The sequence below is a fragment of the Cibotium barometz genome, chromosome 2 (assembly GCF_041138505.1).
Source record: "Cibotium barometz isolate CiBa-2024 chromosome 2, ASM4113850v1, whole genome shotgun sequence".
NCBI classification, from domain to species: Eukaryota; Viridiplantae; Streptophyta; class Polypodiopsida; order Cyatheales; family Cibotiaceae; genus Cibotium; species Cibotium barometz.
The window spans coordinates 23,400,687-23,420,986 of NC_141047.1; the positions used below are offsets into that span (position 1 = coordinate 23,400,687).

Sequence of the window (20,300 nt, forward strand, 5' to 3'; positions counted from 1 at the left end):
TCAAATGTCAATTCTGGGTTAGAAATGGAGTGATCCTGGGACACATTGTCTCCAGGAAGGGTATCTCCACAAATGATAGCAAAGTGCGGCTCATCCTTGAGCTTCCCCCACCCACCAACTTTAAGGGAGTCCAAAGCTTCATGGGACATGGCGGCTATTATAGGCGATTCATCTTCATGTATGCTAGTAGAACTCAACCTCTTTATGGACTTCTGATATTTTTTGAGTGGATGTAGTACTGCTAATAGGCTTATACAACGCTCAAGAAAGCCTTGGCAAGTGCTCCAATTCTCAGTACCCCAGTTGGGACATTATCTTTCATGTCCACATCGATGCCTCTGCTTTTTCTATTGGATGCTCAATGATGCCAAGACAAATTATACCACAACCGAGAGAGAAGGGTTGGCTGTGGTCTACAAGGCTAAGAAGTTTCGCTATTATCTTCTGGCGACCAAGTTTATTTTCTTCATGGACCATGAAGCTTTTCTATACCTAGTAAACAAGCCTTGTATAACAGGCAGAATCACCAAGTGGCTGCTTATCTTTCTTGATTTTGACTTCACTGTTATAGTGAGGAAAGGCTCACAGCACATTCTTGTTTTGCAGACCACATGTCATAGATCCCTAATGGCGAGCCGCCTTTGAGAGTCAAAGATGATTTACAAGATGCCACCTTGTTTCAACTTGTAAGATTCCTCCCTCCAGCTTTTGAGGTGTATAGGTGTAAGAACCTCCCCTTCTGATCTTATAATTATTCCCCTCTCTGAAATAAAAGAAACATTCTATTTTACCCTGTTTTGGAGGGAGGTAATCTAAAATTGAGATATTTTTGGATATAAAAATCCTCCTAGTGTCTAAAATGATTTCCCCTGAAACAAAAATTCAAAAAGAACTTTCCAATGTGCAATTGGAATTAATTGAAAATAGGTATAAAGGACCTTAGCCTAAGGGTCTAGATTTTTAGAAATTTTTGGATTATGGTTCAATTAAGGTTCCTATGGGCCAATATGTAAGATTCCTTCTCAGCCTGAATAACAAATAAGCCTCTACTTCAATCCTTTGTAATCATTCTATGTTTTTGAATACAAGAAAATATTATTTTTCCTTGTTTGGCCTAGTGAGATAAAAATTTCTAGAGAGTGATGAATCAATATTGGGATATTTTTGAATAAATAAATTCTATAAATATCAAAAAATGTTTCCCTGAAATAGAAAATCAAAATAGATTTTCCAAGGTGCAATTGGAATTAATTAAAAATGATTTAGAAGACCTTAGCCGCCTAAGGGTCAAGATTTTTTAAAAATTTTGGATTAAGGTTCCTATGGACCAATAAGATTAATCCAAGTGTTGCGATAAGATAAATCCAAAGAATAAAAGAAAATACCCAAAAATGAGTAAATTCCCACATAAGATGAAGAGTTGACTGAGTCCTACATTTATTAGTTAAAAATTATGAAGTATAAATAAAAAAATGAGATATTTTGAAGTAATCATTCATTTTTGACACATTGGTAAGGAGAAGGGGGCCCTTCAAGGAGGCACCTATTTCACATGTGTGGATGAGTTTTAAACTCATAAATAATAGGATATTTTTATCTCTCCTCTCTTGTGGATCGAACCAAATCAAAAAGGGAGCCAAACTGGTCCAAATCTTATCCAAATTCAGCCAAACTAAAGCTGGAAAATTCTAGAGCTCATTTGGACTCAGTTAGTGGCCTCTCTCACCTATAAATAGACTCTCATTCCTTTGTATTCTCATCTGTGAACTAAATTATGCCGGTATTACTCTAAGATAAGCTTAATTTCTATTATCCTCTAAAAATCCTCTACAAATTGAAGAGATTGGAGCTTCTCTCTCTCTTCAATCTTCCTTGGAGTCTTCATCAACATACCAAACCAATTGATGGGTTGGGGGCCTCTACTTTGAATTAAGAATCAAGTAATCTAGGAGGTAAAGTGTGGTTTATGGTCTCTTTTTTTTTTATCTCCAAATGTTTCTCTCTTCTCAACCCCTCTCAAGCTTGGGAAGAATTCAATTAAATGGCTTTTTAATACAATTAAAGTTCTTTAATGAATTGTAGTGATAAAACACATAAATTTCCATTTATGCTTAAAATATAATGTTTTTTTTAAGCATTTCTCTCTCTCCCCCAAAGAATGGTCATTCCTATAGGAAACCTAAGGAGGATCCTAGAGGGTTCTGACCAGGCGATGTACGGGCTTGCGGTTGCTAGGACACCCATGCGTACGTCGAAGAAGATTTTGGATGGACTAAAAGGAAAGATTTTTGGGAACCAAATTTTGATACTGGATCTCATTGGTTGGCCAGCTGAGAGTCCAGAGGATATTATTGTAATACAATGGACTCGGAATTTTGAAAAATGATGATCAGAAATATTATGATTTCTATTGAAGGATTGTTTTAAAGCCAGTCGAATCTGTTATAAATGGTAATTTCATATTGGGTGTGTACGTGGTATGCCTACCGTAATTTTTGCATGAATCACCGGCTAGGGGGCCTAGGAACTCTTTTCCTCGGTACTTACCCGAGCAAAAACACAACCAAATATTTATAAAGGAATCCCACCAATATAGTGGTTGGGTGGTTGGGTGGTTGGCTAACCCATGGGCTAGATGGGATTAGGCTGGATCAGAGGATTCCTGAGAAACAACTAGATACGATTAGTTACGTTAATTTAGTTTAAATCCTAAGAAGACCTTGTTCTCTGGGGGAAAGGATCACCAGCTGTGCCTCGTAAATGAGGAAAAAAGTGGTGATTCCATTGTACAAGTGCAAGTCTCTTGATCTGACTATGTGACTTCACATTTGGTTTGATCAGTTTAACTACGTCAGTTTCAAGAAAAGACGATGTGACCAGTTCAGTAATCTACACTCAAATCACCCACCAAATCTGAAACTAAGTTGAGACCTTTGATTTTGATCTGAAGATCAAGAATTCCGAATTTGAGGAATTCTACCTGTGATCTAGAAGTCTTGGGATACGGAATTAAGATATACTCATTGTATTAAAAAAAAATCAAAACTGAAAACTTGCATAGAAACCCTATTTTCTTAAAGGACTGTCTTACGCCAGAATGCTAGAGGGAGCATTTGGTATATGTGTTTTTCTAAGGGAAGTTCGGTTGCAACAGCTGGCGAGGGGAGTGTTCAAAGGACGGCTCACGCGGCAAAAACCTACCCAGGTAGTCTTGACTAGCCTAGGTATGGTGTAAAATGGTGTGCTTCTAGTACAATGGGCGAGGGCCAACGAAGCGGTCCCTGACTGCCCTGACTGAAGTGCCAGGACACCTAAGGAGGATCCTAGAGGGTTCTGACGAGGCAATGCACGGGCTCGCGGTGCTTAGGACACCCATGCGTATGTCGTGGAAGATATATATATGTATGATGACGAGAAAATTATTGTAATCTGTTATTGGATCTTGTTGCTGACCTGCTAGTCTCAACGGAGAGTCTAGAGTGATACTATTTTGTGAGAAACAAGGATTGAATGGAAATTTCGAGTTATGACATCTGTAACCAATAATTGTTTGTCAATGGATTGTTTTATAAATTAAAGTTTAAAGAGGAGTGTGTGCGTGATGACCCCTAGATCGAGCCATTTTTAGCAATTTTTAGGGTTAAATAGGGTTAATTGTGGTTATTTTAGGTGCATTTTCATGGTATTTGAAAGCATGTGTGTGTGTAATGTCATGGTATTTGCATGCATCATGATTGTCGATGTTGTCTATTGGTGTAAGCACATTGCATGGGAATGGTGACGATTAATATTATTTTGTAGACAGAGGAGGTTGTATGTAAGTGGGTAGAGAGAAGAGAGAGATCGAGGGGAAGAGAACGAGGGTTCGTATAGTTAGGTGGGAACGGAAATTTGTAGACCTTAATGTGGGTACAAATTTGTAGACCTTAATGTGGGTAGAAATGAAAAATTCCAAATTAAAAAAATTAGAGGGGTGGGTAGTTTTAGCAACCGTTGGTACCCACCAACTTCTTGAGAGAATAGAAGAGAGAGAGAGGAAACGTTTTCTTTCTTTCTGGCTGGCGTGAAGAACACGAGGAGGAGGAGGAGGAGGTAAGCCTATATTTTGTTTGTTTGTTGATTAATGTGTTTGAGTGTAAGAACTTGTTTCCGCTGCTGCCAGCGCCACATAGTCGGGCAGAGAGAGAGAAAGAGAGAGAAAAGCAACACAGGATGGGGTGAAGCAAGAGCAAGGGGAGGTGATTACGCCAAGCTAGAGAGAGAGAGAAAGAGAGTCAGGTGCTCTTGCACTGTGTAAACGGCCTGGAAGGGCGCGTGCCCGCATTGTGAGGACATGGGGACTCAACGGGAGGAAGCATGCAGTTGTATTGGATGCAAACGGAGGCGGTGAGGGGGAGAGATGTGCCAGGGCTGAGGGGGAACTTTGTGAGAAAGTTATCCTCTAGAAAGAGCGTTTGAATGGAGGAAGATAGGAGCAGGTCGATGAACTCTTGTGGAATCGCACCTGTGAAGCGATTATTGTTGAGGTAGAGGTTCTGAACAAAGGCGAAGAAGGGGGAAATAGGCCCGGAGAGTTGGTTGAAGCCGAGGTCCACTGTGGGTATGACGACGAGTTGAAGGGAAGAGAGGGAGCCGGAGAGAAGGTTGCGGTGCAAGGAGAGGAAGGTGAGGGGGCTGGAGAAGAGCGACATGGGGACGAAGCCGGAGAGCTGGTTCTGACTGAGATCCAGGAAAGAGAGGCTGCGGAGAGCAGCGAGGTTGGCCAATCCTCCGGTCAGGCGGTTTGGGCGAGGTTGAGATAGGTTAGTGACGGGGGCAGAACAGGTAGTGGGCCGTCCAAGCAGTTGCGCTTGACGTCTAAGTGGTCGAGAGAAGACGAGTCGGCGAAGGAGGACGGGAGGCTGCCGGTAAGGCGGTTGTGCACCAAACGAAGAGTGACGAGGCTGGGCAGAACCGCCAGCTCAGTCGGGATGCTGCCAGAGAGTTTGTTGAAGGCCAAGTCGAGGTGATAGCTCCGCCAGGCTGCCGGGGATGCTGCCCGTGTTGTGGCTTAGTCCCAGGTTTTGTAGATATTTAGATCATTTTGTCCATGGAGTCACCAGTGCATGCGTGATTACAGCCTCTGCAGGGCTACAAAGAATACTAATTGTAATACATAATTAGTGTAAGGTAGAGAGAGAGAGAGTGAGAGATAGAGAGACTCTCTCTTTATTAGAGGAGGAGAGTGAGAGGGGTTATCATCATTCATAGAGGGCAGCCGCATGGAGAGGAGACGGCCCATTGTGACACAGCCGAGCATCCAAGGATGATAGCATAGCAGGGGGGCTGCTACCATGTAGAGAGAGAGAGAGAGAGAGAGAGAGAGAGAGAGAGAGAGAGCACCTATGAGTTGCCGCCTTAGCATTTGGGATTATAAGATTTGTAATGAGCACATGATGTAGGGGAAGGGTCTTACGGGCTACCTCGCACAACCAGAAGAGCATAGGTAGCAAAACATTGAAGATGTTGCTTTTGGGTAGGCCATAGATTAGGAGAGAGGCATAGCCTTATTGCATGCACATGAAAGCCAAGGCTCGCCATGAAAGTAGCCAAGGTGAGGTGCATAAGAAGAGGTCCATAGAGGGACCATAGTGAAAGCAAGCCAAAAGGGTGGGTATAAATAGGGTAATCCAAGTAGAGATGAAAGAACAAAGACTTTGCAGATGTTTGGAGAGGACACAGAGAATGAAAAATAGAGAAGGAAGAGGAAGAAAGAAGAAGGAAAGGAGAGAGAAGGAGGAGGAGGAGGAAGAGAAAGAAAGAGGAAGAGAAGAGAAAGAAAGAAGGAAGAGAAAGAAGAAAGAGGAAGAGAAAGAAAGAAGAAGAAGAAGAGAATTCACGAGAATAATGAGTAAAGAGAGAGAAGAAAGAAAGAAAGAGTTTTGAAGTGTGAAAGAGAGAGAGTGAAGAATGGAGTGAAGTGAAGATTAGCCAAATGTTGAATGCAGTGATGCTGTTGCAGATTGACTGAAACGTGGAAGTGTTGGAAATATCGGTTCTTTTTCATTAAACTATTGGAAACAATTTACATAAAACTTTTTTGATATTAAATTTCTTTATTCAGTTTAGAATGGTGAAGTTGTGTCTTGAAGATCTGTTGGGTCGTAGTAGTTTGTTCTTTTTCATTTGTGTGTCTGTGTGGGTGTGTGTAAATAAAACATTGTAAATTATTTCATACAAAAAGATGTCTTTTCGGTGTGTGTTCTAGGATTTAGGTTGTGTGTGGTTGTCATTTAGGATGCATTCACTGTTTTAGTGGGTATTTAGTGCGTTGGACTAGAGAGTAGGAAGGCAAGTCAGTGCGTATTTGTATTCTAAAGCAAAAGTTAAGAAAGGCATTCAATTATATGGGTGGGTGAGTACTTGTCTGGTTCTACCGATTCCAGTGGTTGGGCGGTGGCTAACCCATGGGCCGGATGGGGTTAGAGGCTGGAATCAAAAGAGTTTTAATAATAAAATTGATGAATAGGAATACGCTTAGAACTCGAATAGTTAAATAATAACCTGAAGACTTCTCTAATGAAGAGATCAACGGCTGTGCCTGATTCAATTAGGAAAAAAGCATTGATCCCTTCAAGATAAGTCTGTAATAGTTTTCCTTCTATCTGGTTTTATCAGATGAAGGTTAGTTCAGTATCTTGACCTCGTTAGAAAAATTCGTTAAGAAATTTAAAATGGTGGAATCGTCCTGGTTATCCGGGCATGGGAAATTTTCCCGGTTTTGGTTTTCGGAATGACCACCAGCTTAGTCTCGTGCGCGGACATTCGAGGGCGAGGACATTCAAGGGCGAGGCCCCGAATGGGAAACCCTGACCCGTGCAAGAGGGAGCTACTTCCGCTGCCAAATCGGGAATCCGGTGCGTAGAGGGGGCAGCGAGATCCCACAAAGCTCTTCCTCTTCAGAGAGAGGGTCTACTGGGCTGACGGCCACGGTTTCCTCGCCTCATGATTCTGCCAAAAATGATATATTATTAAATTTTTATTTTGATATCATCCATGAGATCCTAAGACTTAAGAGGTTTGAAAAATAATTTCTTAAACAAGATAAATGATCTTATTGGAGATCTATGAAATATGTCCGGTAATAGATTTTGCTTTATCAGTTTGTTCCATAAACAATCACTTATACAAGAGGGAATTTTTCCACAAAACATTTCTTTATTTATAGAAAGGTTGCAATATGTATATAGAGCAGCTCAGCTCCAGCAGTCAAAATCTCCTCGGGAGATGCATTAGACGACGGTACTCGGCTATAGACATGCCCTGATACAAATGTTCCCTTACTGCCAAGGGAGCTACTATCTTCTCCTTTAGGAATAAAGAGACTAAGGAGTCGGTAGATTTGGCAGGAAAGTCTAAAGTTTTGAGGCCTTGAGTGATATTAAATAACACCATGTATCACTTTCAGCTTCATCAGGATCATGGTCAATGAGAGATTCTGCCTCAGCATCACACACTGGTCGCAAGAGGCATGAATATACTACCCTGCAAACCACTTGTGCTGCCGTCTCTCTACTAGGTCAAGAAAATATAGATCCGCGAAATGGCCTGCGAGTCTGGCTCAGCTCGAATCTATTCCACGAGGAGTAGATGAAGAACCCAAAGCTGCAGCTTCCTTCTTGCTCTCTACCTAGCCATTGAATCTCTTCTTGGGTGACACAAGAAGAGGTGGGGTGAGCCCCTAGCGACTTCAGATCGAGCAGTTAACCCTCATTCTGGTTGCCTAAGTGCAAATCTCTGAACTTGACCCTTGCATGTTGTCTCTCTTCTTTGCTCTCTCCCTCTTGTGTTCAAGGTAGTATGTTAGGTTTAACACCATCCTTTGTCATATATTAAGATCGTTTTATGGGTAAATATCCACTTTAAACTTTTATGGTGAATTACCAAAGTAAATCTTTACCCAAGGAGATGATAATGCCTCCATATTTTTAAAGCATAAGTATAGCTAAGAGTTCTAGCATGTGAAATTCATAATTGCACTCATAAGGCTTAATCTTGTAGGATTCATATTTTATCAGCATCCCTTCTTTCATAAAAACCCCACAAATTGAAAATCTACTTGCATCATTAATCACCACAAAGGGTTTGCCAAACTCTGACAATTTGAGCACTGGGTTGGTTACTAAGATAGTATTTAGCTTTTCAAATGCACTCCATCACATAGGGGCCCACGTAAATGGTACATTCTTTTTAAGAAGATATGTTAGGGGTGAGGTGATCTTGGCATATCTTTGGATAAATATCTGGTACCATCCTATTCGACCAAGTACATCTCGAACTTCCTTTACAGTCTTAGGTTCTGGCCAATCTATGATAGCTTTGAAAAGATGCAGGGGAGAAGAGAGCTTGAGCTCTTGCAAGCACACACACACTCACAAAACTATTAAGAGACTAAGGTTTTGTAAAAGGGGAGGAGAAGGATGTGTGTGTGAATGGACTTATGGTCCACTAGCTCACCTATTTAAAGGTGGAGCTAGAAGGCATTTTTGTATGGAGCAAGAAGCTTAGTTGTATTTTGAGAAACTTAATAAGAAAGATCTTTTCTTGTATTTTGTGAGTCTCTCTCCTCCACATATTTGATCTAGAATGAGCACCATGAAATTCTAACATGGTGTCTAGAGCTTGGTGGGTAGATTAGGTCACATTTTGGTCGGTGTAGTCTAGGTTATCCCCTTTTTCATCTTTTGTGGAGAAGAACCCCCAGCCAGTGGTGGAGGCCTTCCAGTAGCTTGTGGAGGCTGTATCTTGGCGTGATTTGAACTAAGAAGATCAAGATTACCTCCATGCGCTTAGTTTTGTACTGCCAATTGATGGTTTGCACCTCTCTCCACCGTGGCATTACGCTCTGAGTAAGTTGGTGCTGTTTTTGTTGCGTAGCCACTATCGTACAGCCATTCGCCGTGTGTAGGTGATTGTAGGTCTAAAGAGCTCAGGGATTTTGAAGCCCATAGTCTCAAGGCTCTACATCCAAAAGATGAGCTTCAATGCCTGTCAGACGCGTTTGCTACAGTGGAAAAACCAGGCTGCTCCCCTTGAAAGCCATTGAAGCTTCCATTAAAGCTTCAAAATCAAGCTTCTTTTTGCTCTAATCCTCTCCTCTTAGCTCTAATCACTTAAGTGCTCTTGTGAGGGTTTGCTGATCCTAATTGAGTTTGAAGTGGTGGGCATGCACCATGAGGTATTCATGAGCCTCGTTCTCATCAAGCTCCATCAACAACATCTTCAAGTGCACAAAGCTTTTCAAAGTGTACTTATAAGCACTGATAGTGTTGATTGACACTAATAAAGCTAATCTCCATCAAAATTAGTAGTTGGGCACAAACCCTAAGTGCTAAACCATAAAATTTACCATCTTAATCTCCTTTTTATGTAACATCCTTGGCTTGATTAAGGGTTGTTACACTCTCATAATCCTTTCTCTTTCTACTTAAGCCAAAATATCAAAAATTTCTGGTTTCTTCTTCTTCATAAATCAGTCCATTACTCTCTAGTAATCTCCTTCAATACCCAATGTCAAAGGACAACACCCAAATTAAGAAGTTCTCAAGAGAGGGCTTTCTTGACTGCTTTTAGCAAAACAGCCACTACATCATCTTCATCCATTCTCGCATTCACTGATGCAAGTTGAGCTATAAGGACCTTCAAGTGAGAGATGAAGGCTCCAATGCCATCTCCCTCTTTGAGTTCCAAGCTAAAAAATTCAATTTTAAGTGAGATCTTAGAATTCTTACCACCACGAGCTCCATAGAGCTTATCAAGCTCATCCCATTTCTCCTTGGCAGTCGGAAGCTGGTCCACATGGTGAATGAGAGCCTCATCAAGATGAAGCATGATGATGGCTTGTGCCCTTTCATCATCTTCAATATCTTCAGCCTTAGTTCTCAATAACCTTAGTGCCGGAGATGAATGGCAAAAAACCTTTCGACATCATCTTGTACATCATTGGCAACCAGAGCATCCACCACCTGGTCAATCCCTCTAGGTTCACCACAGGGGCCATTTCATGGTTCCTAACTCATAGTACCCAAGAGTATGATCTCTTTTATCCATAAAATCCATAAGGACTCTCCGTTGAAGATCAGTTAGATCAACCAACGAGATCCAATTTACCAAAAAGGAGCCATGGACTCATCCATTAAAGACCAGCAAGATCAACCAACTAGATCCAAGCTCGTGTTCAAAAAATAACTCCAACTCAATGTTCCATTCTTCCTTGATGCATGTGTGGGTATCTTAGGTGACCCAGAGCCCAAGCATCGTATGGTCAGCACCCTCTAGGATCCTTCGCAGAGGTGACCCAGCGCTTCACTCATGGGCCGCTTCCTTGGCCCCTCATCCACTACCGAAAGCTCACCATTTTAACCGACGAACCGAGGCTCAAGACCTCGGCGGACCTTGCCACGTGAGACATCCTTCTTTGACTCTCCGTCTGGCTATTGCAACATTCGCAGCCTAGGTCCATGACTTCTTTCCAGAAGATAGTCAAAATGCTTCCTCGAGCATTCTTGACATAAAACAATCTTTAAAAACAGGTTTCACATGCAATACATTTTTCAAGTAAGATTCCCATCTTTACACATCATTCCTCATCATTTCTCATCATTCCACATCATTTCTCATCATTCCTCATCATTTCACAACATTCCACATCATTACACATCATTTCTCATCATTCCACATAATTTCACATCATCCCACATCATTTCACATTATTTCACATTATCTCACATCATTCCACATTATTTCACATCATTCAATATCATTCCACATTATTTCACATCATTCCACATCATTCCACAACATTTCTCATGATTCCACATCACTCCACATTAATTTACATTATCTCACATCATTCCACATTATTTCACATTATTCATCATCATTCCACATTATTTCACATCATTCCACATCATTCCACATCATTTCTCATCATTCCACATTATTTCACATTATCTCACATCATTCCACATTATTTCACATCATTCAACACCATTCCACATTATTTCTTATCATTTAACATCATCCACATTATTTCACATCATTCCACATTATTTCACATCTTAATCGGATTTCCACAAACAAGATGATCTCTTTTTGCTTTGAGCAAATCAGGTTTGATTATCAACTTTTCCTTGATCTAGTTATCATAATTTTTTGTCCCACAATCAACCAAGATAAGAGTATAGTTATTCTACTTTTCATATACTGAGAGAACTTTCTCTCGGCCATTACTTGGCTTAGTTAAAGACAACTTTATTCTCAACTTAATTCAATTAATTTTGAATTTTCGTTCACTTTTGGACCCTCGATCCTTTCAAGAATTTGAGAATCCTTTCCCAGGGAATCTTGGAATAAGTTAATCTCAAGTATTTACATTCATCCAACTAAGAATGTTTTTGGTCTTTTTCTAGGAAATCCTTTTCCCGTCAAAAACCTAACCAAGAGATAGAATACGAGTTGGATTGGATTCTTTATCGGGTTATTTCAATTAGTCTCAACCAATTCTTTAATCATTGTAGAAAGCCTTTATGTAATTCCCTTGTCCACCATAAATCATTATATCTGATTATGGTGGAATTCCCTTGTCCATAAATCATTAAATCTGATTATGGTGGAATTCCCTTGTCCATAAATCATTAAATCTGATTATGGTGGAGTTCCTCATTTAATCAATAATTCTGGTAAGAGTTTCCACTCACCTTTTTCCCATTCAGAATGTACTTAAGATTCTACTTTTCGAGAATCTAGATGTATACTTCATAATTCTAAAAGTTAAATATGTTCGTGATTCCTCTTTCTGATTAAAATTTTATCCATGTTTTCTTGATGCATTCTTGTGAATATTTTCACATTCTTTTCTCAATTTTTCCAAAATAAAATATACACAATATTCCGCTTTTTGAATAAAAGATTTATGCATATTCATATATTAAAATGTGATGAAACTTCCTCTTTTTGATATAAAAATATTCATGTATAGATATACCATGAATATACACATGAAAATATGTTCACATAACCTCTTTTATCATCTATAATCATGCATACACATGCATGAATATAATTATGAAAATATAATATAAATTTTACTTTTTGACATCTAAACATTTATGCATACACATACTATGAATGTATACACAAAAATATAACTAAAATCCTTCTTTTAGCATTAAGAATATTTATGCATAGAAATACATAAATATTTATATATAAAAGTATCATGAAACTTCCTCTTTTAGCATTAGAGTATTTATGCATAAAATATCATGAGAATTTCTCTTTTAGCATTATGATATTTATGCATAACATACATAAATATTTCAATATAGTGAAACTTTCACTTTTAATATAAAAATTATTTTATGCATAAACCTAAGTATAAACATAAACATAAATGCATCTAAACATAATTATAAACCTTAAAATAAAGTTTTAAGCAATGAGGGTTAACATATTTACCATTAATCATCTACTTGATTAATGGTTTAAAGAGATAATGTTATGGCTTACCCAACCCTCCTTGAAACACATCCAAAAAGAGATTACCTGGTGAACCGCAACTCTCATAGGATCTTTCCACCATCTTCTTATGGGTAGGTAGTCTAGGTTGATGTGGAGTGGTCAAGACGCCTTGCATTAGATGTCCCAGATGAAGGGTTTGATCAGAAAAAGGCACCTCTAGGCTGCTTGCTCACCCACAAGTTCAAACGTGATGGGCCGAGCACCGGGCGCGGCGAGTGGCCGATGATATCCTCCGCGCTCTCTAGGTGGATGCTCTCACTGCCATGGGTGATATTTGGGCTCAAGGTATGGACGCTCGACATTAATGTCCATGCGGTCCATTACGCGAGTGATGGTCTTGGCTTGAAGCTATCGACCGAGTAGGATAGTAATTGCCTGCTCAAACTCCATGTGCGGTCGAGAGGGTTGTTAAAAGCATGGATTGAAAACTCCTAAAGACAAGACAACTATCTAATGACACACTAATCTTACTCTAGTGACAATCCTAATCTAAGGTGGATAGAAATGAAGAGAACTCATCATGATTATTTGCAAATTAAGGTTTAGACTCAAGTTCAGTTAGGTTACAAGATGGAATCTTGTACTCATAAAAAGAGTTGAGATGTTGTGTAAGTGATATTATTCATTGCTTGAAATCTCCCTTTTTATATGAGGAGGTATACCCTTGGGCTTGTACAACAATGTGGGATAAATCCCTTTGCTCATGTGGCTGCATGCTATGCTTTGCACTTTTTTTCTTGTGCCCTTTGGCACCATATTTCTCGACACCCCCCCCTTAGTGCCAAATCTATGGGCTACTCAAGGTGGTTGGATGTCGATTACAAAATGTTGTTTAACATTTTACTTCTACATTCCCCTATGTGATGTTAGCAACTTTGGCTCATGTGTGCTGTAAGATTCCTCCCCCAAACCCCTTTTTGATGTCTAGTATCTTCTTCTATAATCAATCCCTCTTCAGAAATATAAAAGACTTGTTTCTAACTGTTTTAACCTAGAGAGAGAAAATATTCTAGAGAGAGAATATTCAGATTTTTAATATTTTTGGATAAAAAATTATTTCATCTTATTAAAATAAGTTCCCCTGAAACAGAAATTCAAAAAGAACTTTCCAATGTGCAATTGGAATTAGTTGGAAATGTGTATAAAGGACCTTAGTCTAAGGGTCTAGATTTTCAGAAATTTTTGGATTATGGTCCAATTAAGGTTCCTATGGGCCAATAGCATCAATCCATGTGTAGGGAGGAGATAAATCCAATTTGTAAAAGAAGATACCCAAAAATGAGTAAATGCTCACATAAGATGAAGAGTTGAAAATGTACAAGGTTTATTAGTAAAAAAATTATGAGCAATATTAAAAGTATGACATATGTAAGGAAGAGGAGTTCTTTACAGGAGGTGCATATTTCACATAAGATGAGAGTTAAAAATGTACAAGGTTTATTAGTAAAAAATTATGAGCAATATTAAAAGTATGACATATGTAAGGAAGGGGAGTTCTTTAAAGGAGGTGCATATTTCACATAAGATGAAGAGTTGAAAATGTACAAGGTTTATTAGTAAAAAACTATGAGCAATATTAAAAATATGACATATGTAAGGAAGGGGAGTTCTTTAAAGGAGGTGCATATTTCACATGCTTGAATGAGTTTTAAACTCATAAAAATTGAGATATTTCATCTCTCCTCTCTCCTCATTCAAGTCTAGTTCCAAAAAGTTAGCTTAACTGACCTAAAAATGGTCAAATATTGACCAAACTGATTTAGAAAATTCTAGAATCAGTTTGTTTGGTTAGGAGCTCAATTTTTCCTATAAATAGAAGCCTCACCCTTGTTGAAAAATAGATAGTGTTTATGCATCGTTACTCTACTCCACCTAAGCCAAGAACTGTGAATTCATTTAATAATTCACTAGTTTTTGGAGCTTCCCTCTTTCTTCAATCCCCATTAGTGGCTCCATCAACATACTTAACCAATTGATTGGTTGGGGGCCTCTACCGTGAACAAAGAATCAAGCAAGTTGTAAGGTAATTAGTGAATATTGATCTTTCTATAATTTCTCAATGTTTCTCTCTTCTCAACCCCTCTCAAGCTTGAGAAGTTTAATTGGTATGGTTTTTTTTTTAATGCTATTGAAGTTTGAATAGTAGTGAAGAGTTACATAATTTAATAAATGCTATTGAAGTTAATTTTCATTTATGTTTAAATTCTAATGATTCTTATGTAAATTCTCTCTCTCACTCAAGAAATGGTTATACTCATGACCCGTTCTCAATCCAAATCAAGCTTTCATAAAGCTTTTCCTTAACCCAAGATTAAGCTATGCTTGAGGCCAAATTAATGGCTTTTTTCTATGCTTTTAGTTTATGTATATTGATGATTCAATCCATTATGGATTAATAATCCAATTAGAGATCATTTTAATTATTTCCTTAATGATAAGTATTATCCCTTAGAAAAATTGAGATTTATCAGTCATAGCAGCGGAGCTATGGCAAAATTTTTATAAAAATTATGCATAAAATAATCTCATTCAAAGCATAAAAAGAGGACTTCCTACCATATTCTAGGAATTATCATCCTAGATTAATTGAAAGAATTTCATTACAATCATGGAGAAATTGAATTTTAATATTATGCATAAAGGATAAGTTTTTATATCAAAAGTGTTATTTTTACCATTTTTATTTCATGCATAGAAGTATGCAAAATGGATAAACTTTTATATCAAAAGTGTTATTTTTACCATTTTTATTTCATGCATAGAAGTATGCATAATGGATAAATTTTTATATCAAAAGTGTTATTTTTACCATTTTTATTTCATGCATAGAAGTATGCATAAAGGAAAAATTTTTATATCAAAAGTGTTACTTTTATTATTTTTAATTTTCATGCATAAAAGTATGCATAAAAGAAAATTTTTATATCAAAAGTGTTACTTTTATCATTTTTAATTTTCATGCATAGAAGTATGCATAAAGGAAAATTTTTATATCAAAAGTGTTACTTTTATCATTTTTAATTTTCATGCATAGAAGTATGCATAAAGGAAAAATTTTTATATCAAAAGTGTTACTTTTATCATATTGGATTTCATGCATATAGGTATGCATAAAAGATATTCTTTTTATACTAAAAGTATGATTTTCCTCATAAATGGATTTTATGCTTAACTTAGATGCATAAGAGAAATTCTTTTATTCTAAAAGTATAATTCCCTACCAAATTGAAATCATGCATAAGAAGATGCATAAAAGATTGATTTTAATTTCGAAAATGTTAGTCTCCTTAAATGGAATTTATGTATAAATAAATGTGTAGAGAAATCTTATATCAAATAAAAGAATTCTCTTTAAAAAAAAAAAAGATATGAAATGTGATAAGCTGTGATAAGAGGTGTATGAGATGTGATAAGAATTGATAAGATGCGTATGGAAAGTGATAGGATGTGATAAGAGGTGTGATAAGAGGTGATAAGATGCTTATGAAATAAGTTAGGATGTGATAAGATGAATTAAGATGTGTATGGGGGGATGAGGTAAGAAGTGTATGTGATAGGATAAGATGTATATGGGTTGTGATAGGGCGAGAATGGATGTGATGTAAAGGATTAGATGTGAAGGTATATGGGGTTATATGAATGGGAATGTGAAAATGGATGTATGTATGTGGATGTGTGGATATGGAGATGGGAGTGTGGATGTATGAACATGAAAATGGATATATGCATGAAGATGTATATGCATAGATGTAAATGTGGATGTAGATGTGGATGTATAGATGTGAATGGATGTGGATGTATAGATGTGAATGGAAATGTGGATGTGGATGTATGTGAATGTGGATGTAGATGTGGATGTATAGATGTGAATGTGGAATGTGGATGTGGATGTATGTATGTATGTGGATGTAGATGTGGATGTATAGATGTGAATGAGAATGGGGATGTGGATGTATGTGAATGTGAATGTAGATGTGGATGTATGTGAATGTGAATGTAGATGTGAATGTGGAATGTGGATGTATAGATGTGGATGTATGTATGTATGTGGATGTAGATGTGGATGTATAGATGTGAATGGGAATGGGGATGTGGATGTATGTGAATGTGAATGTAGATGTGGATGTATGTGAATGTGAATGTAGATGTGAATGTGGAATGTGGATGTATAGATGTGGATGTATGGGAATGTGGATGTGGATGTATGTGAATGTGAATGTAGATGTGGATGTATAGATGTGAATGTGGAATGTGGATGTGGATGTATGTATGTATGTGGATGTGGATGTGGATGTATGGATGTGTATGTATGAATGTGGATATGGGATGTGGATGTATAAATGAGGATGTGAAAATGGAGGTAAGCATGTAGATGTGGATGTATGGATGTGAATGTGGATGTGGATGTGGATGTGGATATGGATGTGTATGTATAAATGTGGATATGGGATGTGGATGTATAAATGAGGATGTGAAAATGGAGATAAGCATGTAGATGTGGATGTATGGATGTGAATGTGGATGTGGATGTGGATGTATGGATGTGGATATGGATGTGAATATATGATATGTGATGTGAAGGAATCTGAAGTGAAGAGATGGAAAAAGGAGGTGATTGGATGAGTACACATATACATGGAATGTGGATTAATGAGGGACAATGTGGAAAAATGAGAGTTAATATAGAAACTGTATTTGTAAACTGTTTGTAAATGCTGTTTGTAAATGGCTGTTTTATGTCAAGAATGCTGGGGAAGCATTTTGACCGTCTTGTGATTAAGGTCGTGGAGACCTAACTGATAAAGTTGCAACTGCTGACGGAGAGTCAATGGAGGACGTCTCGCGTAGCAAGGTCGACCGAGGTCTTGACCAGCCTCGGTTCGATTAAAATGGTGAGCTTCCGGTACGGTGGATGAGGGACCAAGGAAGCGGCCTATGAGTGAAGCGCTAGGTCACCTGCGAAGGATCCTAGAGGGTGCTGACCATATGGTGCTCGGGCTCTGGGTCGCCTAGGATACCCACGCGTGCGTCGAGGAAGATATTGGAACAAGGAGTAAGAGTTGTTTTGTGAAACCGGGCATGGATCTGGTTGACTGACCTTGCTGGTCCTCAACGGAGGAGTCCATGGCTCTTTTATATGGATCTGTTGGTTGATCTTGCTGATCTTCAACGAGAGTCCATCTTGATAAGTGATTATATTGCCGAGTATTATGGGCTAGGAACTATAGAAACGGCCCCTGAGTGGTCAGGTGGTGAGCGTTCTAGTTGCCAATGATGCCATAGATACTCTGATGAAGGAATGATGGAAAATTTGAGAATCAATCGGATAATTTGGAAGACTGTGATCAGTGGTACTATGGTTTCATTAAAGGATTGTTTTAAAGTTAGCTGATGCTAAGAAAAAGGCAATTTCATATTGGGTGTGTAAGTAGTGTGCCTAATTTTATGTTTGCATGAACTTCCGGCTAGGGGGCCTTGGAACTCTTTTCCTTGGTACCCGGGACAAAACCTAACCAAATTCCAAATTGGATCCCATCACTACAGTGGTTGGGCGGTTGGCTAACCCATGGGATCGGATGGGGTTAGGCTGGACTGATGGATCCGTAAATCAAGATTTAATTTCTATTATTACGATAGATGAAGTAAATCCCGGATAGAAATTGTTCTATGGATAGGAATCAACGGCTGTGCCTCTTGATGGGGAAAAAAGCGTTGATCCCAATGATTCAAGTGCAAGTTCTTCCTTGATTTGACCAAGTACCGTTAAAGGTGCAGTCAGATCAGTTGATCCGTAACGATCTTGACTACGTTAGAGTAAAGAGTTATCCTGGTGGAATCGCCCATGCTTTCCGGGTAAAGGAAGTTTTTTCGGTTTCGGTTTTGGACAAACCGACGGATTAGTCTCTTGTCCGGATATCCGTGGGCGAGGCCCCGAATGTGGGACCCTTGTCCCGCGCGAGAAGTGCTACTTCCGCTGTTAGTACCCGAATCCGTTGCTCGGTGGGAACAGGGGGATCTCACAGTTGGTATCAGAGCCTTTGGTTAATAAAGATCAACTGAAAAGACAAATAGGTCAGAAATTTATCAAGAAACACAAAAAGGTTGTAATTGTGTGATATAATTCATACAATTTGATATTCAAACTGAAATTCATAATTTGGTTATTGGGTCTTCAGATGGAAGTACCGCAATTATATAGAATCCCTGACTTGCTTGAGGCCTAGACATGATGGTATTTACCTTATAATTCCAAGGGCCGTGACTATCCGTATATACCGAGAGTATAACTGCAGCTCTTTACTGACAGTATATACGAGTAAATCTAAGACTTGAAATTATAAGCATTAATGCTATCCAGATGATGAATTTGAATGTGGTTGATATGATTTTTAATTCTGTTTGGGAACTGATGAATTGATTGGGATTCTGATTGAAAAATGATGATTTTTGAAATTTAGTTGAAATATAATAACCTGAGCAAAACCGCAATGAGGATGAATGGGACGAGTCCCTGTAATGATAAATGATGATAATGATCTCAGCAAATCACTATGAGATTAGTGGATTGTGCTGTCAAAGTGCTACTGTTAACACTTGACTCGGTATATCAAGTTAAGGGATGACAAATTGAAAACTTGCTTGACTGAAATTCCCGTGGAGGAATGTTCAGAAAGAAAAATTTTCGATCTGATGGACCATTATCGTGTTAAAGATATGAATGATATGATCTGAAATGAATTTATTTAATGATGAGTTCTATATAAGGGATATTTATCCTCGTATTCTGTTGGGTTGACCAGAATATAAGGAACCCTAGAATAAATTGGATCTTAAGAAAAAGAGTTGTCCTCTACTTGGCGAGATGAGGACATCTCGCACTTTTTTAAGTGGGGTAGAATGTAAGATTCCTCCCCAGCCTTCGAGGCATACAGGAGTAAGAATCTCCCTTTTTGATCTTAAAATTATTCCCTCTCAAAAATAAAAGAAAGATTCTGTTTAAAAAAAAGAAGACCCTTTCCCTAGAATACTTCTCAAGAGTCACGCTGTTTTAAGGATTCAGAACAATGAGTTCAGAAGTGAAAATCGGTGTTTTGGATACCAAGGTTTTGGTCTTCATTTGAGTACGGCACAAAAGAAGTTCTTTATCTATTGGGGAGTTTAAGAAGTTATCCCCCAGATATTGTGAGCCTTATCTGACTTCAAAGAAAGTAAGTGACTTAGCTTACGAGCTTCTTTTATCTCCTCATCTCAAAGTTCTTAATGCCTTCTATAGAAAATTGTGCCAAACCCAAATCATGGAAAGACGGTAAAACTTCAGTGGCAAGCTACCGTTGGCTTCTAAATTACGCTAGCTCCTTCCTTTATATAAGTCGTAACTTTTACTTGTCGCTCACAGTAATCTTACTCCCATCGATCTCCTTTCTTCCTAATCTCCTTCATGGCTTGGCAACAAGAATTAGTTTTATCCATAATGATTCCTCACCTTCAAGACGCAAGTGAGTCTGTGAAGAAGGATTTTATAGAACAGTATGAGCGCTCACTTTTCCCTCACTTGGGAACTTCTGTAGCGCAGACCAAATGGCGGACCTATCAAGACATAACTAGGGTAACACCCTGGGGTCAGCAGCACTTCCGTAACAATGTCCGCTTGGCCATGGTTATTGAAGCTTTGGGTTTGGGTCCCCGATACTACTGCGTCATGAGATCAAGACATCCTGGGTTTTCTGAGCGGGTCTTCT

General features: G+C 38.5%; 1 pseudogene; it reads right to left on the reverse strand.

The window, feature by feature from the left end:
* Window positions 1-4,272: 4,272 nt before the first annotated feature.
* On the reverse strand, window positions 4,273-5,063 carry LOC147640832 (uncharacterized; annotated as a pseudogene).
* Window positions 5,064-20,300: the final 15,237 nt, after the last annotated feature.